A 21380-nucleotide genomic window follows, 5' to 3' on the forward strand; every position below is an offset into this window, starting at 1 on the left:
AGGCAGGGCCAGCGATGCTGGGACACGGGGGACACAGAGTGCAGACCCCAGCCGAGATGGCACTGGCCAGCGGCTCCCTGGGAAGGTACGCAGCCTGCAATCCCAAGCCTTTGGCACCTAACACTCAAAGGTTGCATCTGTGATGATTTCCCTGAGAGAGAAGGTTAGAAGCTGCAGCCACAAACCCAAATCTAAAAGAACAATAAGCTAGGCGAGTGAGCTCCACCATCTTTTGTTGATGATCTGGGTCTATGAGATGTCTCATGGCTCTGGGACAAAAGCTGCAACAACTCTACCTGCACCCAAAAAGTACGAGAAGGAACACACTCAGGGCAGCGGATGGGCTTGCGTTGGGAAGCTGCTGTCCGGCAGCGGCTCCGGTTTCCTGCCCGGCTCTGGCCCTCGGCATGGCTGGTGACCTTCTGACCCTTCTGACTTCCCCAACCCACTCTGTGCATTGGCCAGGACCACTAGTTCCCATTGAGAGGTGAGAAAACAGATGCAGAGGGGTAAAAAGCTGAGACTACATCTCCCCACTCACTGCCAAAGTTATTTGCTTTGCGTTTTCCAAGTTTTATAAAAGAGAAGAGGCTGTGAGTTAGAAAAACTGAGAAATCTTTTCAGGTGTGGGCCAAAATGTTGGCTCTCAGCTTTGCGGGTTTTGATGTTTGGTTTCGCAGCTGGGGGCAAGAGAAGAGCATTGCTCCTGAGCTGGTCTCCCATGATGCTTTTCTATTATTCCCCTGAAAGGTACCCCTGGCTTCCTGGCCTTTGGAGAGGGTGTGAAGGCGAGGCAGGGGCCCTCCTTTGTCAGGCATCCCTGGGGAATCTAAGGTTCTGAGGATGCTGTGTTCTCCTCAGTTAATGCAGGGACCCCAGTGTCCCTCCAGGGAGAGCTCAGGGCACCAGAGTGGGCAATTGTCAACTCCGCATTGCTGCACAAACCAGAAAGGACGCAGGCTCAGAGAGGTGGCACCCTGGTAAAGAGACAAGATCGATTCTGCCTAACTAAAACGTAGCGCCATCTCAGGCTGTGAAGTTTCTCAGCCATTTTTGATCCAAATTCTTCTGCTAAAGACGCCAGTCTTATGCGAAGCTTTTATGTGATTTGATATTACAAATAAATATCACAGTGCAAACAAATGACAATTTTGGAACATGGTTCTTTTTTCCCCACTCACCAAGCCCTCACCCCCATGCTTAGAGGCCTCGCCAAGAAAATTCCTTCCTTGTGCAACTGTTGAAAATCACTTGCTATTTCTTACGGAGCCTGAATGGAATGCCTCAAGGCAGTAACTCCTGAAGAAAGGCTCTGGAATAAACCAGCCCAGAGATACCTGGTGAAATTGTTGAAAATAAGATTCCTGGGCTCCATTCCCTGGGTTCTAATTGAGTGGGTCTGGTTGGCCTAAGGAATCTGTGTAATTAAAGAGCTCCCAAAGGTGATCCGCTCCAATCTGGGGGCCAGTGGCCTAGGGAAGGCAGAGGCTCTGGCAGAAGCATTAACTTCACACGCAGGGCCCCTGCTCCCTTCCTCCAAGACCAGCCCAGCCCTCCAGAAAAACGCTGCTGAAAATAACCCGTTAGGTACAGTCTTCCTCCACCCAGCTGAGCCCCTATTAGTGAAATAAAATGTAGCACTTAAAAATAAAAAGTTCATTTTGCAGAGGCCCAACTCAGGGGAATTCGATTAATGTGAAAGTGTGTGCATGCAACTCATCAGCCATTCTAAGTTGCTTTCAGACCTGTCATCTGAGGCCGGAAGAGCTTCCCTCAGCCAGATAGAAACTGGGTCACAAGGTATGTGAAACTCTAGGCTTTTCCCTGGCACTTAGCTCAGTTGTCCAGGGAGGGGAGATAGCTAAACCCACCTACTGACGCTTGGGATTTAGCAGAGCTCAGTAGCCTGCAGGGGATCATTGTCTTGAATAAGCTGTCTCCCAACTGGCCAGCTCACCCGGATTAGGTCCTGCAACCACCAGACCAACAACGTCTCATACTCAATCCCCTCTCTCTTCTCTCCTCTTGCATCAGGAGGCTTATCTTCTCACTGGGTTCTGATGTAGATGAATCTCTGGTGCTCATCTCATTGTCTGCTGGATACTCAAATCACAACACATTATTTGCTCTCCAACCAGCTCTTCCCCCCAAATTTCCTTTTCCCACTACGCTTCTTTCCCAGAAGTCTTTTCTAGCTCCCCTTCCAGAACCTTTACATTGAATAATTGGCTGCTAGACAACTGTAAGGGCTCTGCCCAGGGGTGACGTTCTCACCTCTGCCCTCTTGTCACCATTCTCTCAGTCAGAAGTCCAGCTCACCCCTTCATTCCAGCTTTTCCTCAACTATGGATGTGACCACTGCCTGACACAGCCCCAGCTCGTCCCGTCCCTTCTCACTGTTGCTGTGAAGCTCTGCTCAGCATGTTGCTTGTTCGTGTGTTCACAACTTGGCCTTTAAAGGTTTCCAAGTGTCCTCACTATTTCTTAAACCTCATTCCTCACTCTCCTCCTACACATACTCTATGTATGCTCCGACGGACCACATGCATCCTGTGATTCCCTTTGCCTGGGCTTTCGTAAGTGCTGTGTCTTTCCTTTGGACTGTCCTTCCTCCGATCTTTGCCTTTTGAAACCCAAAGTGTCACTGGCATTTTCCTGATGTTCTTTCTTCATCTGGATAAGGGACTGCTACCTTGGTGTTTAAATCTGGCATACAGAGTTCAGGGGTAAACTTGATGAATTGTTTCCAGAATTGCACACAAACCCACAGACATACTAATGTAACCTACACATAAGTGTAATCAGCCATGGCCTCTTTCAAATCCACACTTCTCTTAGACTGCTTTTTGAAAACCTTGGGATGAGGTAGCAGAGATGTAGCCGTCAGTTAATCGGATGAATAACCAGAACATGGAGGTAGGTAATAGAGGGGAGGGGGGGGTGGCATTGGAATGAATATTTCTAGATTTAATCTTGGTCTTGTTGCCTTAACAGCTTGATGTAGATTTCAGAGAGATGGCCCTTTTTCTTAATGATCCTTTTGGAAGTCAGAGTTGTCATAACAATAGCAATAAAATAGCCAACCCTCTCTCAAATGTCTTTTGTTGCTGATTTTTCTCTTTAAGAAAGGCCTGCTGAACTTTCGGGATCAAGATCAAGTGAAGGAAAAGAGAACAAGTAATTTGTCCTAAATGCAAAAGGCTTGTGCATGATGTCTAATTCCAAACCCCAAACACTGAGACTAAAGTTCTTCTCACTTTCTCAATCTGTTCTATTAGCAGCTTTTCATGATGAGATGGTGTCTTAGATACACTTTTAAAATTTTTATATCATGCTTAACAAAAAGGTGAACTATATGGGAGCTTTTTTTTTTTTCAATCTTAAAAGTAAATATTTGGCTTGTGTTTCTCAGCCACTGGCCCATGAAGTAGTGTGATTAACGGTTAGCTTCCTACTTGCTTGTGTGACCCCTCTCAGTTGTAGCATTCCCTTCTTAGCTTTCCTCTCGTTTCTCTGCTCCCATGGTCTTCAGGAGGGAATTTATACTGTTACAAGTATGATCTGATTTGTGATCTGCTGCTCTAGATAATGAATTATCCACCATCCGCGTTTCTCTTCCCTCTGCCCTGCCTATTATACACTCTATCTTAATCCATCTGGACTGCTGTAATGAAAGAGCAGAAATTTATTGCTCACAGCTCTGGAGGTTGAAAGTCGGAGATCAGGGAGCCAGCACGGGCAGGTGAAGGCTGTCTCTGGCCACACACTTCTCATTGTGTCCACACATGGTGGAAGGGCAAGGGGCTTTCATTGAAAACACTCTTTCTAAGAGCACTGTTCCTATTCATGAGGTCTCCCCCGGCAGAACCTAATCACCTCCCAAAGGCCCCACCTCCTAATACCATCACTTTGGGGGTTAGGATTTCAACATAGGAATTTGTTGGGGGGACAGAAACATTCAGCTCATCGCAAGCTCAATCAAGGCAGGATAAAGATCTATTAACCAGAATGTCCACAGGGTGCATTCAACTGCATGGCATGCTCGAGCTGATCACCTTCCCTGCAAGGCCAGGCCTCTCATGTGGGATGTTACCCAGGAAACAGTGATGGGATATACTCAGTCATGTCTTTGACTTGGATCACGTTTCAAAGCTGTTAAGTCAGATGTCTGGTGTGTGGAAAACCTTTTGTGAAGTTTGGCCACCTTCATATAGTTTAATCCTTCCAAGCAGAAGTTGAAAGTGTTCAACTAGGAGGAATTGGATAGTAGCTTTCATTGGGCTATAGTGCCTTGTGGGAGGAGGAGAGTGTTGGATCCCACTAGCTGTCTCTTTAAAGTATGAGCAGAGCTCAGGCTCCTGCATCCTCCAACCTGTGGGTTCTGACATGTGCATTGGAAATGCAGAGACACCTGTGTATTAAGAAGCCCCCATGAATATTCTCTGTCCTCAGATTCCCCTTGGGAGCCATTGTTGAGCATTTTATGTTTCTTATTTTCTTATGTGACTTTTAAGATTCTTAGAGAAGAAAAAAAGAAATGGCTTTTTGTTGTTGTTGCTGTTTCTTCCCACTGGGATACCTTGCAAAGAAATAGTGGGGCTGAAAAATGAGAAGTGAGACATAAATTCTAAAACACCCCAGAATGTGTTGAGTTCAGAGTGGGTGCTGGGAAATTTATCTAAATTATAACTCCTCCAAAAGGGGAAAACACCCCTGTCATGCAAGAAACACAAATAAAATACAAATTTTCCACACATATTCAAATTTATGGTTCTTAAATGATTTTGTTGGATGCAGCTACATGATGTATATCACCAATTTTTCTGGTTTCCAAATGGGAAGTGGGAAATGGTGTGCTAATGAATTATAGGTTTGATTCCAAGTTTAAAAAATGAGGTGTTTTCAGTCAGTTTTCTTTTCTTTTGTTTGTTTTAACTCCAATTACTGCCCTGCTCTCTTAAAAAATGTGGCATTTGTCATTGCTTTACAGGTTTAGTTTTGCAAGGCCAGCACGCAGAGGCTGTTTCTTTCCTCCTGCCCACCTGGCCTGCCATCAGGGAGTGTGGGCAACAAGTGGATGACCGTGCTTACAGCTCCGCAATGTAAATGTTAACAAAGAGAACACTGGAGTGTTTTCAGTGAGATTTTGTTTTGAAATTACCGTCCCTCCAAAAAATCACTTATCACAAAAATTGCTACATAATAACCTTCTCTAATACTGCTAGTCACCATGCCATAAAATGGTAATTTTTCTAGAGTAACTTAATAAGGAAGATAAACTCCTAGCTGGAATTCTTTTTCATTGTCTTAACATGTGTTTCCCCTTGGTGCCACTGCTTTATCGAGGAGTAAACTCTTAGTGATCAAGAGTGAGGGGCAAGGGGCAGGGGCAAGAAGGAAGGGACAGTCAAAAGATGTGTGTGTGGTTGATTGCTCTGTCTCTTGTGACTGTGCTCTGAGAAGCCATATAACTGTGTTGCTGGACAATCCATTTAGGAGGAGAAAGGGGAGTTGTCTACCTGCTTCTGTATCCTACTTGTCCAAGGTGAGCCCCATGGGGGTTAGTTCTCCTTCACTCTGGATTGACAAGTCATTCTCATAGCTCTGGCCCATGTCTTTCTTGATGAACTTTATTCTATTTTTCTTACTCTTGGGCTGTTGCCATGGTCTAGGCACCTGGCCTGCTCCTTATAAAATGATAGTCTGTCAGATTAAAGACATCCCTCTTTGGAACCATGACCCATGGAGACCAATCACAGCTGCTGATCAAATTGTTTAAGTCACTCTCGTAGATGTCCTCTTGGTCCACATACTTTGTGAAGCAGCTTTCCCCAGAAATGGGTTATCTTTTGGCTTCCTAATTAATGATTTGAAAGAAAAGGATGGGGGTTAATTTGGACTATCTGAATATTTGGGATTCCACTCTGACCATTCCTAAGCATGATGCTTCTTCTTTTTACCCCATAACAGCAGCTGGAGTTGGACATGTGCTACACCCTCAGAGTGGTGGCTCCGTCCAGAGGGGTTTAGGAGATTCAAATTTATTCTGGTTCAGCCAACTGGATTGTCGTGTGCGATTGCCGTGATCCCCATACAGTGGTCCATAATGGATGTCTGCAATTTTAGGAAAACATCCTTGTGTGTTTTGCTCCTGACCCTTCTGGATGAAAGATCTGGGTAAAAGTTGGGAATGATTGCATAAAAAGTAACATTTATCCCTTCTGGAATGGAAAACATCAAGTTCATGGTGGTGGAGGGAGAATAATAACTGACTCTCTGGGGAGAGAACATCTTCAGTTCCAGGATGTATAGGGGATGAAGTTTATTAACGATGTTTGTCTTTCAGAACCACCCTCAAAGCTTTCCCCACTGGTTTGGCTCTTCCAAATAAGTGCAAACACCTTAAATTTGACTGACTGTTGGGCCTGCCATCCCCGACCAGAGACCTCTGACCTCATCTTACCAAGAAGCCTTGGAAAAGCAGGCGATGGTGACCCCAGCTCCTGAGCCTGTCACATTAAATAACTGTGAATCCCAATTCATGAAGCTATTCCAAATGGATGCCACCTGTTTGGTGGTGTGGACAAATGGGACAAGCAGTCCCTCTAAAAATAAGGACCAAACTCAATTATTTGAACTGAGGTAGAAAACCTAAGCCCAACAGCCAACTGGAAGGCCATCTTAAAGACACTGTCAACTTGTGTCCCTGCCTGATATGGGTCTCACTTTGGGGCCTAAATGGTCATAAGCAACACATTTCTTCTGAGCATCATGTGCCCCCTGAGACTGTATTTCTTGTGTAGAAGCCAGGCATTAACTACCTCCCTGAAACACAATGACCTTCACTTTAGGGATGGCTTTTGTTTGTTTGTTTGTTTTCATTAAACATGGTGTTGCCCAGCTGGCATGGCTCAGTGGTTGAACATCAACCCATGTACTAAGAGGTCTCTGGTTTGATTCCCAGTCAGGGTACATGCCTGGGTTGTGGGCTCCATCCTGCAGATGGGACATGCAGGAGGCAGCTAATTAATGATTCTCTCTCATCATTGATGTTTCTATCTCTCTCTCCAATCTCCCTCTCACCTCCTCTCTTTCTAAAAATCATATATTTCAAAAAATGTATTTAATAGTAACACACTGTAATTTTTTTCCATTAGATATGTTTTTATCTTTTGTTAACATTTGTTGAGATATAATTGATATACCATACACCCTTTTAATGTACTAAATTCAATGACTTTTAACTTGAAGTGCATCCTTTATTACATTCAAATTTAAGATATTTTCATTATCCCCTAAAAGAAACCCCATGCCATCACCCTCAGATTTCCCCATCCCCTCAAACTCTAGCTAACCTCTATTTTTACATAGATTTGTCTATTCTGGACATTTCATATACAGAGGATCATACAATATGTGGTCCTTTATGACTGTCTTCTTTCACTAGCATAAGTTTTCCAGGGTTCTTTCATGGTATAGTATATTTCAGCCCATGTTTTATTTTTATTGCCACATAATATCATATTGTATTAATATACCACTTTTATTTATCTGTTCATTAGTTGATAGGCATTTGGGTTGTTTCTACTTTTTGGCTATTATAAAAAATGTAGCTATTAACTTTCATGTACAAGTTTCTGTGTGGATGTATGTTTTCATTTCTCCTGGGTATATACATAGGAGTGGAATTTCTCAATTATATGGTAATTCTATGTTTAACTGTTTGAGGTACTGCTAACCTGTTTGAGGTACTGTACTTTCTAAACTGCCTGTAACACCTTACATTCCTACCAGCAGTGTATTCCCACCAAACAGAGTTTGAGTTTCTCCACATCTGCACCAATCTTTGTTATTGGTATTATTTACATTTTTTATTCTGGTCAGGGTAGTAAATATGAAGTGCTATCTCATTGTGGTTTTGATTTGCATTTCCCCCATGGCTAATGTTGTTAAACATCTTTACATATGCTTATTGCCCATTTATACATTCACTTTTGAAAAACATCTGTTTAGAGACTGCTCATTTTTAAATTGGGTCATTATTTTTAATTGGGTCTATTATTGAGTTGTTGTCTACACTAATAAAAGAGAAACATGCAAATTAACCATCACTCTGCTATGCCCACCAGCCAATCAGAGCAAGTATGCAAATTAACCCAACAAAAATGGCGGTAAATTTGCATACGCAAGCACGAAGACTGAAGACAGTGTACAAGGAAGAAGGAGGGAAAGCGGAAAGCAGGGCGGGGCAGCAGCGGTGGCGGGAGGCTGCGGCTGGAGGGAAGCCCACCTCGGCAGGCTTTGTTCCCTTCTCTGTTTCGCTCAGGCCGCAGGAAGCCCTATTCTTGCAGGAATCTTCTTGCAACGGGCCTCTAGTGTGTGTGTGTGTGTGTGTGTGTGTATCCCTTATAAATACATGATTTTTAAAAAGTTTTCTTCCAGCATCCAAATTGGAAAAGAAGAAGTAAAACTGTCCTTATGTGCAGATAACATGATATTGTACACAGAAAACCCCAAAGACTCCATCAAAAAACTACTAGACTTAATAAATGAATTCGGCAATGTAGCAGGATACAAAATTAATACCCAGAAGTCTATGGCTTTTCTATACACCAATAATGAACTCACAGAAAGAGAAACTAAAAAATCAATCCCATTTACCATTGCAACAAAAAAAATTAAGATACCTAGGAATAAATTTAACCAAGGTGATAAAGGACCTGTACTCAGAAAACTTGAGGACACTGAAAAAAGAGATAGAAGAAGACATGAACAAATGGAAGGATATACCATGTTCATGGGTTGGTAGAATCAACATTATTAAAATGTCCATACTACCCAAAGCAATCTATAAATTCAATGCAATCCCATTAAAATACCAATGGCATACTTTGAAGACCTAGAACAAACTCTCCAAAAATTCATCTGGAATGAAAAAAGACCCTGAATAGCTGCAGCAATCTTGAGAAAGAAGAACAATGTTGGAAGGATCACAGTACCAGATATCAAGCTATACTACAAAGCCACTGTTCTCAAAACTGCCTGGTACTGGCACAAGAACAGACATACCAGACTAGTGGAACAGAAAAGAGAACCCAGAAATTGACACAAGCCATTATGTTCAATTAATATTTGACAAAGGAGGCAAGAGCATACAATGGGGTCAAGACAGTCTCTTCAATAACTGGTGTTGGGAAAATTGGACAGATACTTGCAAAAAAAATGAAATTAGATCACCAACTTACACCATACACAAAAATAAACTCAAAATGGATAAAGGACTTAAACATAAGATGGGAAACCATAAAAATCTTAGAAAAAGCCATAGGCATCAAAATAGCAGACATTTGTTGTAGCAATATCTTTACTGATACAGCTCCTAGGGCAATGGAAACTACTAGTAAGGAGAAAATAAACAAATGGGATTACATCAAAATAAAACCTTCTGCACAGCAAAAGAAACCATCAACAAAACAACAAGAAAGCCCACTGCATGGAAGAACATATTTGCCAATGTTATCTCTGATAAGGGTTTAATCTCCAAAATTTACAGGGAACTTATACAACTTAACAAAAGAAAGATAAACAATCCAATTAAAAAAATGGGCAAAGGGCCTAAAGAGGACATACATAAAGCCAAGAGACATATGAAAACACACTAAAAGTCACTAATCATCTAAGAGATGCAAATCAAAACAACAATGAGGTACCATCTCACACCTGTCAGAATGGCTATCATCAACAAATCAACAAACGATAAGTGCTGGAGAGGATTCAGAGAAAAAGGAACCCTCTTTCACTGCTGGTGGGAATGTAGACTAGTGCAGCCACTGTGGAAAAACAGCATGGTATTTCCTCAAAAAATTAAAAATGGAACTTCCATTTGACCCAGTAATACCACTTCTATGAATATATCCCAAGAAAACAGAAACACCAATCAGAAAGGACATATGCACCCCTATGTTCATAGCAGCACAATTTACAATAGCTAAGATTTGGAAACAGTGCTAATGTCCATCAGCAGATGAGTGGATTAGAAAACTGTGGTACATCTACACAATGGAATACTACGCTGCTATAAAAACGAAGGAATTATTACCATTTGCAACAGCATGGATGGAACTGGAGAGCATTATGCTATGTGAAATAAGTAAGTCAATGAAAGAAAAATACCACATGATCTCATTCATTTGTGGAATATAAAGAACATTATAAACTGATGAACAAAAATAGATACAGAGGCAAAGAAGCATCCATCAGACTGTCAAACTACAGCCGGAAGGCTGGGGAGGGTTGGCAGGGCGGGTAAGAGATCAACCGAAGGACTTGTATGCATGCATATAAGCATATCCAATGGACACAGACACTGGGGGGTCAGGGAGGGGGAGTGAGGAGGACATGTGCTGGGGGATAGGGGAGGCAGTGGGGGGGAAGGTCAATGGGGAAATAAAGGAGACATAAAATACTTTAAAAATAAAATAAATTTTAAAAAGAAGTTTTCTCCCATTATGTGGAAAGTTGTCACTTTCTTAAAGATTTCCTTTGAAGCACAAAAGTTTCTTATTTTGATAATACCTAGTTTATCTATTTTTTTCTTTAGTAGCTTGTAATTTTAGTATCATATTTACTCCTTATAGTTTAAATCTCCATTTTCAAACTAATAATATTGAGCAACTTTTTATATGCTTATTTGCCATTTTTATTTCTTTGGTGAAATGTCTATTCAAATCTTTTGCTTTTTTAAATTGGGGTTTTATTTTTTTTTATTTTTCTCTTGTGAGAATTCTTTATGCATTTTGGATACAAGTCTTTCATCAGTGTGTTTTGCAAATGTTTCATTCCTGTTGGTGGAATTTTAATATTCATCATAGTGCATTGTGAAAAGTACATTGATGAAGTTCAATTTACAACTAAATGTATATGATTCATACTTTTTGTATCTTGTCTAAGAAATTTCTGACCCATCTAAGGTAACAAATATTTTCCCCTATGTTTTCTTCCAGAATTTTTACTGTTTTAAGTTTAACATGTAGGTCTATGATCTATTCACAATTTTTAGATATGGTGAAAGGTGGGTTAAAGTTCCTTTTTTGCATATGGCTACTGTATTGTTCTAGCATCATCTGTTGAAAAGACTATCTTTTCTCCATTGACAAAGGCTATCATTTACACCTAACACTGGTTCCTAGCAATTTGATTATGATTTTTTTTTTTTACTGTGGTTTACTTTATGTTTTATCTGCTTGGGGTTTGTTGAGCTATATTGATATATGGGTTTATAGTTTGATATGTGGGTTTATCTATCAAATTATAAAATTTTTAGGCCACTATTTCTTCACATTCTTTTTGTTTCCCCATCTCTCTCATCTTATACTGGGATTTCAATTTCATATATGGTAGACTGCTTGATATCATTCCATATCTCACAGAAGCTTACTTATTTATTTTTGTTTGTTTGTTTTGGCATTTATTTCTTTCTGTTTACCATATTTATCATGGATAGTTTCTATTGCTATGACTTCAGTTTCACTAATATTTTTTCCTTCTGTATCTAATCTGCTCTTATCCCCATCTAGTGTGCTTTTTATTTTTAGAAGTTCAGTTGGGTGTCTTTTATATCTTTTTTCTCCTTGTCAGGCTAATGCTTTTGTCCACCTTCTTGAACATATGTAGCACATTTATAAGAATTAGTATATCCTTATATACTAACTAGGAGCCCAGTGCATGGATTTGTGAACCTTGAATGGAACTGTGGGCCGTGAGGCTGCAGTAGGCACAGGGGTGGGTCTTGGCCCATCCTCTGTGCCCCAGCCCAGTCCCTCCTGTCATGCCTGCTCCCCTGTCCCCCTGTCTGCCGGCAGCCCCACTCCCACTGCCGCCACTCTCACGTGCTGACAGTGCCAGCCCCACTCACACCTGCTGAAGGTGCGGAGCAATTGGGGCCAGTGCCAGCAGTGGGTGCAAGAGGGGCTGGAGCCATCAGCAGGTGCAAGCAGCGCTGTTGCCCTGATCAGCCCTCAGGAGCAGGGGAAGGTGGAGAAGCCCTCAGGGGTGATCAGGGCTGGCGGCTTCCACTTGCACCCACTGATGGAACTGAGTGATCAGGACTAGTGCCAGGCACCAGTAGAGGGTGCAAGCGGGGCTGGCACTGGCAGCAGATGCAAGCGCTGGGCAGGACTGTGGCATGCGGGAGCAAAGGATTTTCAATAACCACCAGAGGCTCACCCCGATGGCAGTAACCAGTGTCCCGCCTTGGTCTGGAGCCCCTGCTCACCTGCTCCACCATCCCTTTGTGGCCGACACCTGCCATGTTCTGCACACGCTCCCTGGTGGCCAGTGCACATCATAGCGACTGGTTGTTCAGTTGTTTGGTTGTTCTGGTTATTCCACCGTTCGGTCTATTGGCATATTAGCCTTTTATTATATAGGATTCTACAATCTTTGTCATTTCTGGGTCTGTTCCTATTGATTGGTTTTCCTTCTGATTATGGCCTTTATTTTCCTGCTTCTTTGAATAACTGCTGTTTTTGCATTGGATGCTTGGCATTTTGAATTTTATGCTTTTTGCTGCTCAGTTGTTGTTGTTTTTGTGGGGGGAGGAGGCTATGCCTTTAAGTACTTTTGGGCTTTGTCCTAGCATATAGTTAAATTATTTGGAAACTGCTTGATACTCCAGAGGCTTAATTTTAAGTTTTGTTTAGCACGTGTTACAAACTGAATGTTTATATTTCTTCTAGATTCATAGGTTAAAGCCCTTATCCCCCAACATGGTGGGTGGACATGGGGCCTTTGGGTAGTAATTAGGCTTAGATGAGGTCATGATGGGATTCGTGTCCTTATAAGAAGAGGAAAAAACCAGAGCACATTTTCTCTCTCTCTGTCTCTCTCTCTCTCTCTCTCTTCCTGTCATGTGAGAAAATAAAGGTCTCCAAACTGTGAGAAATCAATGTCTGTTGTTTAAGCTGCCCAGTCTGTGTATTTTGTTATAGCTAGGGCAGCAGGGCAGCGTGGTCTTCACACTGCTCCACTACTGAGGTCATTCCCTACTGAGGACTCTACTCAGTGCTCTGTGCACTCAGAGGTCTTTCTACCCAACTGTGGAATACAAACCATTTCTGTCTCTGGGTTTTTTCACCTGCTCCTTTTCAGCATTTCACTCTCTGGCATTGGTAGTTTTCTTCACATGTGTATACACATCAAGCACTTAAGAGGAACTCTTTGAAGATTTTCCAAGTTCTCTCTGTTTGGCTCTCTGTTCTCTGTACCCTGTCCTGAGAAGTTTAGCAGTGTTGGCTTCACCAAATATTGAATTTTATTCCCCAACTCAGGGACACCACGGGGCTCTGTTGAGTTTCCCCTTCCAGCACAGTGGCCTGCATTTACACTCCAAGTCTTGGACAGTCACCTTGTTGGCCTCCCTTCTCTCAGAGACCACTGTCCTGGGATGCCCTGTTATCCAGTTATTGAAAACCATTGTTTCATATTTTGTTGAGTTTTTTAGTTGTTAAGATAGAAGGGTAAATCTGGTTCCTGTAATCCACTGTGGCCAAGTAGATAGTTTGTGTCCCACACCGAAGGGCATGCTGGGGGACTACTCACTTCTATGTACTGCAGGAGTGGGACATAGTAGAAGCTATGATCACTGCAGGGATCTTGTGCTGGAGACCTGGGGAAACCACTCACGCTACAGGAGCTGGGTGCCAAGGAAACTGTGCACACTGCAGGAGATGGGCAAGCAAGTGCACCAGACCAGGAAGCAAAACCCTTTCCTCCTATAATGTCTCACCAAGACCCTCTACTGACAAAGCTTAACATCTTGCCATCTGGTGGAGGAAAACTATTTAAAGGGCCCATATCCATTTTCCCAGAGCAGTTAATGAAGTATGAATTTAGAGCCAAGAGGTAATAAATTGATAAGCAGCATACATATTGTAGAGGATTGCTGCCTATCAGTATTTCAAAATTATGTGGCCATCTGGTAGGTTTAGATCTATAACATCAATTAAATGCTTTTCATGAAATATTTTGAGCTTGAGTTTTTGATACCTAAGATTTATTAGTTCTGAGAAGAGAAGAGTGCTTTCATCCATTCCTGGCAAAGAAAGAAATAAAACTTTAAAATCACATGCTATATTTGTGTCAATTTTTTCTTATTACTTAGTAGGAGAGAAAAAAGGGATAGGAAGGCAACTAGTATTATGAAGGCACTTCTATGTGCCTGGTGCTTTGCATATATAATTATTTGAAAACCTTGAAACTACTGATGACTCTACCCTGTGAACGAGATGGTTACATGCCATTTTATAGATGGGCAAATGCACAAAAAACTGGGAAGCTTGCTCTTGATGAAGGTGACTTGGCCAGCCCCACAGTTTGTGATGAGACCTAGGAATGCACATTTTAGGAAAAGGCACAGGAGATTCTTGTGCATGTGGTCCATGGGCCTCATTGCCATAAATACCTATTTCAATAACTTGTTCAAGTTCATGGGGTTCAGAAGCAGGCTTCAGATTTAATGAAGGACTATTTGACTTTAACCATGTTCACCCCTTTTATCTGCCTTATCAGGCTGTAAATTAGTAATGAGAGTAGGAAAAAAATTATTGAGCTTAAACTAGCTAGTTTCAGGCCCGCCCTGGAACTGTGGATGAAGGAAGCAATCAGCTAATGAACAAGCAGCTGTTGAAAAATGAGCCCAGAGCTAGCAGATTCTTTCAGGAACAACGTTTTACTGGAAGAGCACTGAGTGAGCTAGCTCCCTCTGGTGACCAGGCAGTCTTTCCTTCTTTTCATCTCAGCTCATCAATGAACTCTCAGTGTGACCTTAGAAAATTAGTTAATAATCAAAGGGAGGTCTCCTTCTTTATCTAGGAAGTTGATGACAATTGGTTATAGATTACACTGTCAAATTGTCAGATAATGAGACAATTCCATATTGAGAATATTCAATAATGAACATTTCTAAGACCATCCGTTTTCAAAGAAACTTGATATCTTTCAAAGTTAATTATCAAATGCTAATCAATAATACTTACTTTCTTAAGTGGTTCCAGATGAGGTAATTTTAGATGTTTTCTTGTTGAGTGATGCATCTTACAGTATTTGGGATGAGGGAATGGAACTAAGCTATGTCTTCAATTGGCAAGCATATCAAACTAATTTTAGAGCATTTAGAGATTAGTGCATTATTAAATAGAATGCATTCCATGTGTGAAGGACTTATTTAGTCTTGGTTCTGACCTTGATGTACAAATGTGACATTCAGAGAGGCATTATTTAAGTTATTGAGTATTTTTTTTCCTATTAAAAATGGAAACAGAGCATCTAGGTCAAAGCAAGATTCAATGTTGATTAAATAAGTGGTCCTGCAGATTCTGAATAAAGCTTTATTTTAGGATTCTTGAATCCCTGGCACATAGGAATTGATTTATGTTTACCTTCATTCAATAAAGAACTCCACTAGGAAAGACCATGATCTTTTCATGGGTAGAAAAATGAAACTTCATAAAGTTCTCTCAAGTTGATGTATTGCAATTGAATCAATCTTTTAACTAGATAAATTAATTTTAAGTATCATATAACAAATAAATAAGAATTGTCAGGAATATTGAAGAGAGTGAGAGAGAACTATGTCTATAATATACAGAAATATAGTTTAAAGCTATAAAAATTAAAGCAATGTGATATTGAAGCATGGCTAGAAAAGAGATAAAACAATAGAAAGTTCAGAAACATTAAAACACATACAGGAAATTAGTAAATGACTTAAGTAAAATTTAAATGTAATAGGAGAAAATAGAGATAATAGAGGTAATGGTTTGGGATCACCTAGAATCTAGGTCCTAGATAATTACCTGGGAAAACATTGGATTCCATATTACTAATTATATACACAGAAATCTACAGATTGATTAAAATTTAGATGTTAAAAATGGAAATTAAAGGAATTAGAAAAAGACATAAGATTTTAAAAAATTTAAGGAGGAAAATCATTCCTAAGAATAAATAAGGGCATCAAGAAAAAGACTGATACATTCAAATCAATATAAAAACAAAACAACAACCCTGCAGAAAAATGCCTAAAAGATATAAAAGGACAATTCATAGTAAAGGAAATATAAATGGTTTTCAAACAAAAAATTATGCTCAACCTTATTCATAGTAAGAGAATAATTAAAATGATAGTAATTAAAATTACTAGTAATTAAAATGATAATGACACATGATTTTTTTGTTACTTATTACATTAATAATACTAGTACATGCTGCATTGCTAGAAATAGAGAAACAGACTCTCTCCATTGCTGGTGGGAATGTAATTTGGTGCAACCTCTGTGGAGCACATTTAACAGTGCCTGACAAAACGTAAAATGCTTGTACCTTTTTACCTTTTTATATTTATCCCAGATATACTCACACTTGTGAAATGCTTACACGTAAGGCTGTCTACTAGAGCATTGTGTGTTGGAAACAATTTATAATCCTTTAATAGAGAGTAGGTATGGTATATCCATATTATGGAATACTATGTGCTCATTAAAAATGATGGGACAGCCCAACTGGCATGGCTCAGTGGTTGAGCATTGACCTATGAACTAGGAGGTCAAGGTTCAATTCCAGGTCAGGGCACATGCCCAGGTTGCAGGCTCAATCCCCCCGGTTGCAGGCAGCCAATCAGTGATTCTCGTCATTGAAGTTCTATCTCTCTCTCTCTTTCTCCCTTCCTCTCTGAAATCAATAAAAATATATTTACTTAAAAAAAAAAGAAAATGAAAAGGATGGGGCAGCTTTTTATATGCTGATATGAGAAATACAATGTTTGTGTTCAAAAATGTACAGAAAAATGAGTTTATCATGCTACTGTTTGGGTAAACAAATGTATCTGTGTGCCTTGTGTGTACACATGCATATACATGTGTAGTGGGCATATTAACATGTCTCTGAAAGATACACAAGAAATGGGTTGCATTGGTTGCTTCAAGGAAGGTAAATTGGGAGCCTAGAGGAGACCAGAGGGAGAGACTTACTTTTGATGGTATCCTCTTTGATACCTTTCAAATTTGTTCCCTGAGAATGTATTACTTATTTTTTTAAATGTGTTTCTTTGAATGACCATAGTTAGCGAGCATTTTGTGAGAGCTTCTCCTAAGACGACATGATGTCAAGGTAGCTTTCATGAACTGATGGTCTCCTCTGCCGACAGGGAGACACACTACAAAAGAAATGAGGATATACGTGTTTTTTTGGAGATGGTTCCCATTTTAAAGGACAACCATAAGTATTTCAGTAGCAATCCTTGCATTTGTGCACAGTGCATCCTCATGTAACATCCCGTGTTAACCTTGCTGCAGAGTTAAGATAGACACAATCCAGACACAGGCTCAGGGCACTGTCCAGTCTCACAGCTACTCATCACGGGTCTCTGCCTCCTAACGAAGGGCTTTCACTTCCTGTGTTTGCCAATATTATGGATATTCTGCTAATAATAACTACATTTTGAGCACCTACTATGTAATAGCAAATTAAATATACTATGCCACTCATTCTTCCTGTTTCATCATGTTTTATCATCTTTATCTGTTTTATAACCTTTCATTTTTCCAATGAGAAATCAGAACATCAGAGAGTTAAATGCATTGCACAAGTTCACACAGTACAAATCTGGAGCAGAGACTGGAACTCCAATTTGCTTAACTTTGTCCCTTTTTCCTTTGCTGATGGATTCCATGCATTGCTGTTTTCAAATGAGTACCTGGGAGTTTGTATATGAAATAGTTTATTCAATATCTACTGATTGAGTGTTTCTTCTTAAGCCACACACTATGCACAGAGCTGGCTTATGACTGTTTTCCTCTTCACCAGAAGTTGCTGTCACCTGCAACATGCCTGTCTCCTCACCTCTTTTCTCTGCCCTGGGTGCTGCGGGGAGGGTGGTCTGCACTGTACATTGAGGCTTCAAGTTTGTGTCAGCAGCAGCTCTGGCAGGCAGCATCCCATAGCTGCTTGGTCATCTCATGATTGATTTTTACTTTTAGAAAAGGAAAATTGCATCCAAAAAAAGGAAAGAAAATTACATCATTATTTCCAACTTTAAATATATTGTTTTCTTAAAGAGTAAGAAATTCAGGCAACAGAAAGTGATAAAATGACAATAATCCAAAAGCATATAGCTAAGACCTAAGTACCGTTAACATTTTGACAAATTTACTATGAGACTTCCTCCTGTGCATAGAGGAACATACAAGTAGACATTGTGTAAATAGATTGAATCATTTTGGGATATTGGACTTTTCTCATTTAAAAAGTCACAGTCATCCTATATCATTAAATATAGGTCATATCATTGATTTTAGTAAGTATATGATTTTTTTTCATGTAAAGTACACTTAACTAACTGGTTTGCTCCCCAATTTTTTCTACTATAAACAGTGCTATAATGTAACCTTCTTACATAACTATACACATGTTCCCCATTATTTCTGAAGGAGAGAGTCCTATAAGTGAAATTGCTGGATCACTTGTAGCTTCTATAAATGAACTTGCAAAAGGAACTTGAAATTGAGGTCCCGTTATGGAAGTCACTAATAAAAAGGATCTCCTGCCTTTTCTAAACACTTTTATTTATTGAGTAGTTTCTGTATGTCCCTTCAAGCACCCACATTTTCACATGGTTTTTCTTACCTTGCCTCTTTGCACTGTCACTTCTACACCATTCTTTATATAGCATTAACCTTCTGGAAAAAATAGCAATAGTTCCTTTTAAATTTGTTTTATTATAATTTTTATTTCTGAGTGGATTTTCATTTGTTGTGTCTGATTTTCCTTGAGGGAGACAGCAGAGGTCTGCTCAGAGCAGCTTAATGACGCCATCTGTGTGTATGGAAGAGCAGAGAGAATTAAAACCTGTTGACAACTTTGGGCAAAGCTGTGGGCCTCATGTTCTGTAATTTATGTGAAAAGCTGAAGAACAATCAGTTCAAACTGGTTCTTCAAAGAGGCACAGCCAGGAACATGCTCTTGGCAGTTCAGTGTCTGCACCACAGCAAAGGGTGTCCGAGTCCAGAGAATTCTGAGATGTGCAGTTGGAGCTCATGAACTGGCCCACAAAAGCAAACATGCTTGTTGCCATAAAGAGAAGATGGAAGCTGCCGCTGTTTTTTTCCAGTTTTTCATCTGACTTCATTTCTCTAACAGACAAGCATATGCATAGAACCTCTATCCTACTGCTTGGTGTGTTTTATATCAGGAGTGTGAGGAGCCCAGTCCATGGGACATGTTGGCAAGGTTAGGGACACACAGTGTGGCAAGGATGCTTGGGAAGGCAGTGGTGTGTGGAAAGGACGTGTGCATCTGCCACATGGACTAATGTTTAAATCTCAGCTCTATTATCTCCAGCAGCTGGACCACCATAGGTACCGGTCTCTGTTTCCTACTTTTTAAAGTGGAGGAAAATATACCTGGCTCACAGGGTTGATATGATGGTTGGATGTAATACATATGACATTGCACACATTCCCATCTATTCTTTTTCATCTCCATGTTACCTTCCATGTCCTGATATGGGGTTCCTGCCCCCATCCTTCGAATCAAATCACTCTGACCAGGTCCCCAATGGCATCTCTGTTACTAAGTTGCTGTCTTTATCTTAGGTAACTTCTCAGGACCAATTCCACTTTCTTGAAACATTCTCTTTCCTTGGCTTCCAAGAATCATGCTTTGATTGTTTCTTTCTCCCTCCATAGACTAGTCCTCAGTTTCCAGGGTATTCTCTTCTTCCTCTCCCCTATTCTAAAGCTGGTGGTACCCAGTCTCTGTCCTGGATTCTCTTCTTCTATTGGCCTTTTCTGCAGTCCCATTCATATCCATGGCATCAATTATCATCTCTGTACTGGCATGTCCACTACATAATTGAGGTTCAAGAAACATCCTAGTTGTCCTGCAGATGTCAATGCTTGGGCCCCACATGTTGGTGCAGAAAATGCAAAGGTTGTGTCCACCCCTACACCCCACTCGCCTAGCCCAGCTTCAGTTCCCTTCCCCTTTATGGGTCCAGAAGTCTCAGAAAGCCCACAGGCAGGCATCCTGAAGGAGAGGAGTCTGTTCCACTTGCTTTCCTGTATAGTGTGCACAGAGCAATGCATGGAGCTTATGGGGCAAAAGCCACAGAGCTTCTACCATCCCAGCTTGAGTGCTGTTGGAAGCGGCTGCAGAGTCTGTGCCAGATACTGAGGTGGGGGTGAGGGGATTTCCGGAGAGCAGCCCATATATATCCACTCACTGCAGAACCCTTTAAGGAGCTAACATTTGCTTTTATTTCTCGACTAGAGGCCCGACGCACGAAATTCATGCAAGGGTAGGCCTTCGTAGCCCTGGCTGCCTTGCGGCCCATGGCCCTGCAGCCCCATCCCCCACCCATTGGTCATTCCACCGTCTGGTCTAATTAGCATATTAGCTCTTTATTATATAGGATAGGTTTGTGCCAGGACTCCTGTGCCCACCCCTGCAGTGTAGCTGGGCTCCACCTTGTGAAACTGTTTAACCAGCTCTATGAGCTCTAGGGAATTCTGTGAGCTTCCCAGTTCCCTATAGGAATTGATTTTTCTGCTTAAACTAGTCATTCTATTGTTTGTAATAAAGGATTGAATGGTCCTTTCGATAAAGATATTGACCACTGCCTTAAACATGAGAATTTGTCTTATTGGTATCACACCATATCCTTTTCTCCCTTCCTTTCAATTATTGGTGGTTAATTTTTAATTATTTTGGTTATCTTTATAACAATAAATAATAATAAATTTCCACTTATTATTCCATAAACTGTCTCTTTTTTCCAGATTTATTGAGATATGATTGACATATAACATTGTCTAAGGTGTACAATTTACTGATTTGATATACATATATTGCAAAATGATTACCACCATAGTGTTAACTAACACCTCTGGCACATCACATAACTGCCATTTTTTGGTGTGGTTAGAGCATTTGAAATCTGATTTCTTTAAAATAGATAACATAGTATTGTTAACTACAGTCACCATGCTGTACATTAGATCCCCAGAACACATTCATCTTATAAATGGAAGTTTGCACCCTTTGATCAACATCTCCTCCATCTCTCTTGGTAACCACCATTCTATGCTCATAATTTTTCTCTTCTGACCCAGCACTTCTAGGATCATAACACCTTACCTTTCTCTCTAGCTCTCATTGCCCTTTCACCTCTCTGTGTTTTTACTTTGTCAAAGTTGATAACCTTTTTATTCTATTCTATGATCATAATTTAATCTTTTGTGCTTTATCTCTCTGTGGGTCCTAAGACTGGAAAACTAATAAGCAACATTGACATTATTAAGATTATATAAATATTGATGTTAGAG

This window comes from Eptesicus fuscus, chromosome 9, assembly GCF_027574615.1.
Source record: "Eptesicus fuscus isolate TK198812 chromosome 9, DD_ASM_mEF_20220401, whole genome shotgun sequence".
In the NCBI taxonomy this organism is placed as follows: domain Eukaryota; kingdom Metazoa; phylum Chordata; class Mammalia; order Chiroptera; family Vespertilionidae; genus Eptesicus; species Eptesicus fuscus.